Source organism: Priapulus caudatus, unplaced genomic scaffold, assembly GCF_000485595.1.
Source record: "Priapulus caudatus unplaced genomic scaffold, Priapulus_caudatus-5.0.1 Scaffold2800, whole genome shotgun sequence".
In the NCBI taxonomy this organism is placed as follows: domain Eukaryota; kingdom Metazoa; phylum Priapulida; class Priapulimorpha; order Priapulimorphida; family Priapulidae; genus Priapulus; species Priapulus caudatus.
Genome location: NW_014579861.1, coordinates 59,115 through 69,044, shown reverse-complemented (window position 1 = coordinate 69,044; position 9,930 = coordinate 59,115). Strand labels below are relative to the sequence as shown.

General features: G+C 42.3%; 1 long non-coding RNA gene across 1 annotated transcript; it reads right to left on the bottom strand.

The window, feature by feature from the left end:
• Positions 1 to 206: 206 nt before the first annotated feature.
• On the bottom strand, positions 207 to 9,543 carry LOC106819068. Its single transcript, XR_001395338.1, has 3 exons — positions 9,533 to 9,543; positions 3,579 to 3,582; positions 207 to 358 (listed from the first exon to the last, which is right to left on the bottom strand). It is a non-coding gene; the product is annotated as an uncharacterized LOC106819068 (long non-coding RNA).
• Positions 9,544 to 9,930: the final 387 nt, after the last annotated feature.

Genomic DNA, 9,930 nt, shown 5'->3' with positions numbered 1-9,930 from the left:
TCTGCTATCCACCATTGTCTGAATTTAATGTTCAGCTACATGCTATGATTTTTCTGGCCAGAATATTTTTATAAATGCAATTCTTGTTTAATTAAAGGCATAATAGGTCATTGATTATGCAATTTTAACGAATACTAGAGTAACTGGCACCTTGTGAAGTTAATAAGTACATTACCTTATAGCCAAACCCGTATTAGTTTGTCCAATATCACTGCTAGTTACCAAGAAATGTCGAATTGAAATCCGTAAATCTGGTAATCTGGCGCCAACGCTAAATTGCTTGCCAAGCAATATAGCCTCGATTTCGGTTCGGTGACGTTACATGTTGCTACGGGTGTTGAGCAGAGAATTGTTTGTCCTGGGATGCTTATAACAACTAATGAGCTAGTAGAATGTATCTATGGGAGTGGGTGTATTCTCGGTATTGAGGCACAAGTAAATAACCGTGGGTACTAATGAACGGGTAGCTAGCTAGCTAGGCTACCCACATGTCTTCAATTTCGAACACAGGTGTATTCGTTTGACCAATATACGTATGCGCGTAGTGCCGCGTCTGCTTTCCATGTTTAGCCTGTGGCCGTGGTTAGTCCGCGATCCCCCCATAGTGTTGGCCCCAAACCTTTTGAAAGTATGGCCAACCGATTTTTGGACTGCGGATTTCAATTCGACATTTCTTAGTAACTATAGCAGTGATATTGGACAAACTAATACGCGTTTGGCTATACGGTAATGTACTTATTAACTACACAAGAGGCCAGTTACTCTAGTATTCGTTAAAATTGCATAATCAATGGACCTATTATGCCTTTAAATGTTGTTTCGGATGATATATCATGTCAGTGTTCTTTTTTAACGGTCCAGTAATCATGAAATCACTGCTTTTTACTGGACTACGTACACACGTCAAATTTTCAAATGTATATGAAACCCATTCATGTAGTTGTTTTGCAGTGGTGCGTTTGTGTGTTTATGTGTGCGTGCGTGCGTGCGTGTATGTGTGTGTGCGTGCGTGTTTTTGTGTGTGTGTGTATGTGTGCGTGTGCGTGTGTGTGCGTGCGTGCGTGCGTGCGTGCGTGTCTTTGATTGCATGTCTATTTTTCTACTCTACTTTTCTCTGAATCTCAGCACGTAGTCTGTATTAAAACAATGAACGGTGCAAATTGTGAATGATACAAGTACCTCGTAAGTGTGCGTGGTAAAAACCACTCTGCACTACCTGAATGCATTGGCGGCATAGTAGGAATGTCGTAGAGCGGTGGGGTAGTGGGGATCAGTTGAAAAGTCATCTTGTTCGTTGTGCACTGCCCGCATTTCGCATCAGTGCACAGACGTGCTATCAGGTGTTTGTATAGCTCTATAACTATAGACCTTCGCTCTGCCACAGTCCTGTGACACACGCCTGTGACAGAGAGAAGGGCTATAGTTCTAGAACTAGGGTTAGTAATGACCTGGGGCCCGTTGTCAGAAACTTCGTAAAGTTACGATTAATTTTAAGACTAATGTTAATGTTAAGATTAATTTTGTTTCTGACAACGGGCCCCTGGTGATGTGTACGTGTACTTGCGCGCGTCTGTGCGTGTACGGTGGAATAACGCAAGCTTGTGGGGCTTCGCTCGTGTGTTTCGTTGTTGGTCCCCACGCTCACACGACAATTCGGTGCGGGCGCGTGTGCTCGCCGCTATATATTATACTCGTGTTTTTGTGATTTCTGTTGATCTCATCCTATATTGTAGAGAGCTTGTGAATTTCTTGTTGAATGTGAGGGTGGTAACGACGCGCGTGTTTACGCGTGTACTGTGCAGGATGTAGAAGCAGCATTGCTGCGTGCGGCCCATGCAAGGGTGCCGACTAGCTGCTTGCCATCATCGCTACTCTGGTGGTTGAGGTGCCTCGGGTTTGCCTATATACAGCTTCATATCGTGCAGACGGCTCCTCTTCTGTGTATTTTGCCAACTTATTGTTTTTCTTTTCTTTTTCATTTATATATTATAGTGTGTAACTATTTTCTTCATTATGAAATGTTATCCGTGTTATCGTAAAGTTTCGAGGTCGCAGCGGGTGGCTGTGAAGGCAAAGCGCGGGTCTTGCTTTGTTCTGGCGCATTTAACGTTCTGCGGTCCGTTGTCCCGAAACTTCTTAAGGCCTCCTGCACACGGTGCGCATTCGGCGCTGAGCTAACACGCGCGCCATTTGCGCATGCAAACCAGCCCGCACACGGTGCGCATTTGGCGCGTGCCAACGGCTCAAACACGATAGATATTTTGCGCACGCATTCGGCGCAGCGCCGTTTGCGCACCGTGTGCGGGGGCCTTTACTTTACTTTTCTCAAAGAATCTTTGACCTACTTTGATAGCTGAATAGTACACACTAAACCTATACTGATAATAATGATTAAATCAAACCCAGCATTTGCACTTTTAACTGATAACTCAAGTACCGCATTTAGTATTGACTAGTAGAAGAAGAGCAAACTGGTAGGTTATTTACTATACTGCTTACAGTGTTACTGTAGTTTGATAACGTACTAATATGTCATATGGTTCCTCTCCCACTTTCTGGTTCTATCAAAATGGTTTAGCGAGTTACCATTTACTCTTGAGTTATATAATAGTTAGTTGTAAAATGTGAAACCCTGCACGCCATCACGTAGGCACGATTTTATAAATGCCTGTAATAATAAAACACGAAGGTTAGACAAGCCGTGTGTTTGCTTAGAATGTTATTACGTAGTTCGGGTGTATGAACTAGTTTCGCAGATTCTGCTTGTCTTGCTATTAGTTTATGATGTCATACTGCTTTTTAAATATGAGACTGCATAGTGCGAAATTAATATCTGTGTAATCAAACAGCTGGCAAGATGCAGTATAAGTGAAAGGAACCTGAGCCAAGTGCTGGTAAAAGTTATAAGCAGTAAAACACTAGACAAAGGGAAATACTTAAGCATGGCAAGCTCTACTCATCTGTTACAGCCACCTTCGCTGGACCTGACAGGAAACAGCCAAACACTGCAAAAGTTTTAAGCAGCACTTTTCAATATTATACCACACTGCAACTGGATTGTGTGGAAAAGAAAACGCAACACTATTGCATAAGCTGGGTTTACACTATCAAAAGGTCGACGAGTTGATCAATGCTCTATCAACCTTTCTATCAGTTGCTCAAAGTTCACCGCTTACACTACCCATAGCACTACCGACCGCGAGTTGGCAAACGTTTCAACATTTCACCCGCAGTGAGCGCGCGTGGCGACGTGGATACATAATTTCGCGCCAGGTGTCGGCGGCGCCGATAGCAAAAACGCGCGTAGAAATTATTTCCCCGTGGGTGGAGGGACACACCTCCTGATTGCTGTTATTAGAGTGGCTGCATGGCAAAAAGTTGAGAAACTTGCTGACAACCAGTTAAGAAAATAGAACATGTACTAATCTCTCAAACTAGTCTATATCAACTAGTTAAAAAGTTTATCAACTCGTGAACTTTTTAACAGAAAGTTGATAGTGTAAACCCAGCTGTAGAAAGGTTGATAGAATGTTGGAAAGTCGATCAACTCGTCAACTTTTCGCTAAGTGTTTCGAAACCCAGCTGTACGCAGATAATGGGGTTACAGCTTGCTAGTCCGACGGCCCAATAGTCCGAAAGCCGACTAGTCCGAAAGGCTCACCTATCGAAAGCCCACTAGTCGCGAAAAAACACGCACTAGTCCGAAAACCCACAAGGGGATGGGTACCGATCTATACTCTTAATGTTTAAATTAATTAATTAATTAATTAGTTTTATTTTTTATTTTTTTTTTATTTTATTCCATTTAAATTTTTATTTTTGTTGTTTAGATTTTTATGTTAATTTTTTTTTAAATAATTATTTTTAATTATTTTTTTTTAGGGATGTAGGGGGGTGTGTGTGAGGGGGCTAAGTGTGCGATGTGTGCAATGGCTGCAAGCCTAGCGCAACGTTGACCGACCTTTTGGTTGCTCGTCTTCTGCAGCCTGCAACCGCATGCGATCGCTCGCCACGCATTCGCGTGTGTAATGCATTTCGAAGCAATTTCGACTCGATTTCTGGAATCGCGCAGCCGAGTTGGTACCTTCTTTTTGTCAGGCATAATCGTATATTCACGAGAGGTTACTTAGATATATATAATTTAGCATAAATGATATATAATATATATATACTTATAACATATATAATATTAGATGAGAATATATATCTATATTTACAGTCCTGATATTTTTGCCAGTATTCGTGCGTGCGTGCGTGCGTGGGTGTGTGTGTGTGTGGCGGGCTGCTGTCGTGCGTGTGCGTAGTGCGTGTTGGCGTGTGGCGTGTGCGTGTGTTTTGCAGTATATACCGTATTTACTCCTGTATAACGCCTCTTTTGTACACATATTCCATAAAAAAATCACGGGGGTGCGACTTATAGACGAAGCTAAGAAATCATTGTTAATGTCCAATATGTTTGTACAACTTTTCAAGGCAAAATATGGGGTGCGACTTATACATGAATAAATACGTACACACGAGTAAATACCCAGTAGCATGTTAAAGATCGCTAATGAAGTCACACGTATGTTTTGCGTGCCGGCACGCTCACATTGTATATATATATCCATTTCGGTTGCAGTTTTTCCTCAATCCAGGGAAATAGTTTTTGGCTCTCATTCTCAACCACGCGATGCCTACCCTACATATCAGTAATGACACCATGCCCACAATACCGACTTATAAACTTAAAATTAATGTTTAAAAGATTTTTAATGTTTAAATTAATGTTTTAAATTATTAAACATAAAAATTAATTAATTAAATAATTAAACATTAGAACCATAGATCGGGCACCCCATCCCCTGTGGGTTTTCGGACTAGTGGGCTTTCGGACTAGTGGGTCCATTAAAATTAAAATTAAAATTAAAAAAAATAAAAATTAAAAATTAAAATTAAAATTAAGAAATTAAATTAATTAAAAAATAAATAATTATTAAATTAATTAAACATAGGACCATAGATCGGCACCCCCCATCCCTCTAGTTTTCGGGACTAAGTCGGGCTTTCGACTAGTGGGGCCATTAAAATTAAATTTAAATAAAAAATAAATAAAAAAATAAATTTTAATTGAAAAATAAAATTTAATTAAAAATTAAAAATTAAATTAAAAATTAATTAATTAATTTAAAAATAAATAATTAATTAACTAATTAAACATTAAGGCAACTATATGATCGATACCACTCCCCTGTGGTGTTTCGGATAAGTGAGGCTTTTTTGACTATCGGCCGCGTTCGGACTAGGCGAGCAGTCACGCAGATAATGGTCCTCATGTTCACGTGCTATAGTTGTTAGTTTTAAAAACTGTTAAAGCATGAGCGTTCAGATAATGTTAATGTAAAGTTACAAGCGCTATTTTAATAATTTTGATCGTTATCAGCAAAGACCAGATTCTGTTTTATTTTAAAAAAGAAGACTGTGTTTTTGACTTTATTATGTCATCGGAAAATGAACGTGCTCCCGGTACATGAGGACATCCTCGGCTGCGACCCATAGTGTAAGCCGGCATATGGCCGTGATCGTATAGTGGTTAGTACCGTTGCTGTTTGTGGCCGCAATAACCCAGGTCGGTATCCTCGTCAGCGGCAACCACAATGTAGCACAACGTCGATTTGCGCTACCTTTTGCTAAGAGGTTCTGTTAATAAGACTAGAGACAAGTAAAGACAAGACAAGAAAGTAGCGTTCACTAAGTGTTTTTTTACTACATTCATTACGAGCATGAAATCTCAATGTACTACAGGCTTAGCAAGGCCGTTCTTTCATGAGCAACCAGTATCACGCACGTTACACCCTATTTCTCGGTCAGTGTCTTCTACAAGGCCCCGAGGCGCGTCGCGGCTGCCACATATTTTGATATGGCGCGCCTTTCCTTACGTCATCCTCGTCGTTATAGCTCCTTCTCGCGCCAACTGGCACATACCAATACGGGGAATGCAATCCTCACACCTTCTGCCATTACCCATACCGAATGATATGGAATATGTGTGTTTTCGCACTTGGCTTCGCACTTGGCCGGTATTCCATGGCCCATTTCCTGCTCCTGATGTCATTAAGCGTCAATTGCGCCAGCGTCTAGGTTTCACAACGGCGAAATCATCGGGAAACCTTAGACGCTGCGTTCGACCCATTTCCTTATTTTCCGCAGCGTGCCCAACTGGCCCGCGTAGTGGTCCACCCGCAGCAATGTTGTGAACACATCCCTCGACCCTCGATGCGGCGCTCAAGAATTGCATTTCCCGCCTGAACCATCGCTTCGATGGCAATAGTGGAATCTGCCCGCCCTTACATAAATTATATACAAACACATAGTATTTGGTGTATATCCCATGGTGCGAGCTGCTTAATTGGCTTTAATTTTCTGCGTAAATTCGAACAAGAATCTGATGTATAAATCAATAGAAAAACTACTCATTGCGGAACGAAACCTGTCGGAAAATGTTGGAATTTATAATTGCTGTGTGCTTTGGTGTATATCGTTTTGTCAACCACAACTTTGGCTTCAGGCGGTTATGATTATATCGGACAAAATAAGCGTGTAGTTTGGTCTGTCACACGGTCGTAATAACGAGTGATGACAGGTAGTGTGTGTAATATGGTGTGGCCGCCCGTGGATACGCATGTCTTGACAGGCATTCTCACTAATGTTTACGCACACATACGCGGAGGATGTGCGCGCTAAGAGCGCGTGGGCGTGCGTGTGTGTGCGTCCAGTGCATGACATGCCAAAATCACTTCAGGTGTTTCACCGAGATCACTGCATGGTCGGCTGGCGGAACACACCTCCCGCACGCTTGGCGTCATGCGTGTACCGGATGTTATCTCTACGAGTAGCGTAGAATACACTGAGCTGCCCATCATATGGCCGAATGTAGTCCGGTTAACTTGTGGCTGCCAATTCGAGAATGCAATTTCCAATCGATTCTACGGTGTGTGTGTGTGTGTGTGTGTGTGGTGTTGCTGGTGTAAGATTAACTGCTGTTTTTAATGTTTCTAGATGCCCAGTGCAAGGACCATTCGCTAATACTAGCGTCATAACGTCATAAGCGTCACACGGTCGTAAACGGAGTGATGACAGCGTAGTTGTTGTCTGTAATATGTGTGGGCCGTGATAACGTAGCATCTGTGCAGGCCATTCTCACTAATGTTGCTCACACATACACGCTGAGGTATGCGCCAGACGGCCAGTGGCGTGCGTGTGTGTTCCTCATCGTGGATATGCATGACATGCCGCACGAGGCGGAAATGGAAGACGAGAATAGGTGTATATCCCGATGGCGGGACATAGCCTCCCAGGAAAAACGGTACGTGCTGCGCTATTTTTTCGGTCCTTTAATAGACAATTACCTAGTAACGGAGAATCAAGAATGAGAAGTTAACGAAATCAGTGTGTTCATATTAAAATATTTTTTATGAAGGGTCAAGGAGTAGTTATATAAAATTAATTATTAACAAAGTTTCTCTGTTTGCGAATGGTAACCATACTGCTCAATTTTCGAAGAGGTGATTTCGAAAAAAAACATTTTTTATGTCAAAGCCTTAATTTTTATAGAAAAAACTGATTTTTCTCGAATAATGGATATTTATATATAATCAAGTATTATTAGCTATCTGTATACTATGTATGTACTCTTTTTCCCCTAGGGAGTTGTGCTGTGCCCCCGGGACACAGCAAGAATAACGGAGATAACGAGAGAAGAGAGAGAGATTGAAAGAGAGAGAGAGAGATGATTGAGAAGAGAGAGAGAGAGAGAGAGAGAGGGGGGGGGGGGGGGGGGGGGGGGGGGGGTAGTTCGAGAGAGAAGAGAAAGAGAGAGAGATGATAGAGAGAGAGAGAGAGAGATGGAGAAGACGAGACAGGAGAGAGAGAAGAGAGAGATGAGAGAGATAGAGAGGAAGAGAGAGAGAGAGAGAGAGAGAAGGGAGAAGGGGGCAGTGAGAGAGAGAGAGAGAGAGAGAGAGAGAGAGAGAGAAGGAGAGAGAGAGGGGCGCAAATGTCGTGATGAGAAGCAGCAGAGAGAGAGAAGAGAAGGAAAGAAGAGAGCAAGAGAGAGAGTAAGCAGAGAGGAAGAGAGAGAACAGAGAGAGCAGAGAGAGAGAGGGTGGGCCAATGAGGTAAAAAAAAGCGGATGATCTTTATGTTTCGCGAATCAATCACGCGCTTGATGGACGCTAAAAAAATTGACCTCAGGTTGTTTACCGATGTTCACTATGCTGGTTTGCTGGGGACACACACCCTCCCGAAGGCTTGGCTCATGCGTGTGGCCGATGTATCTCTACGAGTTAGCGAGTAGAGTAACTGAGGCTGCCCATATAATGGCGAATGTAGTCGGTTAACTGTGGCTGCCAATCGAAGATGATTTCCAATCGTTCTACCGTGTGTGTGTGGGGGGGGGGGGGTGTAAGATCACTGCCAGTTTTAATGTTCACAGACACCGACACAGAAAATTGTCCCATCCCCTCGGATATACGTCATAGTTAGTAGTTATATCCGGCTATAACCTATATAACACGCCAGCATTGTGAATTCAGCATCGAATGACATGTGAGATGTGTTCTCTACGAGTGAATATTTACAAAAGAATAGCGTTACGCTGTGTACCATACTATCTTCCGAGGAGAAGAAAGTATACAAGGAATCTTTTTTATGCGTATCGAACTACTGGGACTGTAACCTGAATTTGGTTATCGACAATCTGTGACACTGTGTTAGAGACCTTGACTGTTAGGAGTCTATAGACCATAGTAGGACCATAATAGGACCATAGGAGTCTATAAAGCAAAATAGGAGATGGAGACATGGATCCAAGGTATATTGCTAGGGAATTTGGGAATGAGAGGGAGATGGTACAGGAGGTGAGAGAGAGTGTGTGGGGGCGAGGGGAGGAAGAAGACGGGGAGGAGGAGCATTGAGAGGTGGGGAGAGAGGAGAAAAGAAATCGAGGTGGAGGTTCTCCATAGGTTGGTGTCATTGGGAGTAATAGAAGTGTAATGGGAATAGTGCAAGTATGATGTGGAGTCATGATGCTTGTGCAGTTTATAATGTCGTCATCGATCAACTGCGCATGTGCGCGTGCACGCTTGGGTGAGCATAAAAGCGAGAGAGAGGGAGAGAGCGAGATATGGAGAAAATGGGAGAAAGAGGGGACAGCAATGGGGAAAGGAAGCGCCGGATGTAACTTGAGAAAAAGAGAAGGAAAGCGGGGTGGGGCAACTCGGGAGATAGATAGTGAGCGAGCGATATACGATATACGTATCATTTTCAGCGAGAACATTCCATGCGATAAACTGTGCGTGAGGTACCGCTGCTAACGTCTAACTAACTTGATTCATAATTGAAAGTGTCTCTGTATTTGTTTCATACTGACATTCCGTTTATTCCTTCCGTGAAAACTGTAACAAACAGGAAAGTCAGGATAATAAATTACCCTGTACATGTCGCGATACAATACACTGGCAAATCATTATTTAAGAATAACTGATAACGTTACGTAAACTGTTTCGTACACAGAAAATACACAGAAAATACGCAAGCTCAAATTCTGCTTATAAATAATCGCGCACTGTGCTGCACTGTAAAGCCTGACCTTGAGTGGCTTTGTATAAACTATTCGCGCAAGCGGCTGTAGTCTAGCTACCGCAGCTAATTCACCAAACTTAACGACTATCCGTATCTTGCTAATTAAGTGACACTAAATACTATATGAAATTAACCACTGCAAATGAAGAATGTAACGTTTATACATTGAACTCAATGCTAGCATATTGAACGTTACATATTGAACATAACATAATACATATGAATACTAACGTTTACGTATTAAACTCCGTTCCTACGAATATGTATGAGTTACATGCTTTACTAACCTTTTTGCCTCTATAATGAAGT